Here is a 206-nt window from a genome sequence, read left to right as displayed (position 1 = left end):
CTCCTTTTTTAGCCATGATCGTCGCGGTGGTTGATGCCCGCAGTGCTCGGGCTCCAGCGGAACGCGGCGCTCAGCATGAGCAGGACGAGCGTGTGCGGAGCGCTACAGGGACTGTTCCAGACTTTTGATCAGACACTTTCTCTAGGCTAAAGGTCTCTAACCGCGAGGGTTGCGTCACCTGTGCGCACGGGAGGGTAACGTTCCAC

Source organism: Acanthisitta chloris, unplaced genomic scaffold (assembly GCF_000695815.1).
Source record: "Acanthisitta chloris isolate BGI_N310 unplaced genomic scaffold, ASM69581v1 scaffold26620, whole genome shotgun sequence".
In the NCBI taxonomy this organism is placed as follows: domain Eukaryota; kingdom Metazoa; phylum Chordata; class Aves; order Passeriformes; family Acanthisittidae; genus Acanthisitta; species Acanthisitta chloris.
This window is presented reverse-complemented; position numbering follows the sequence as displayed.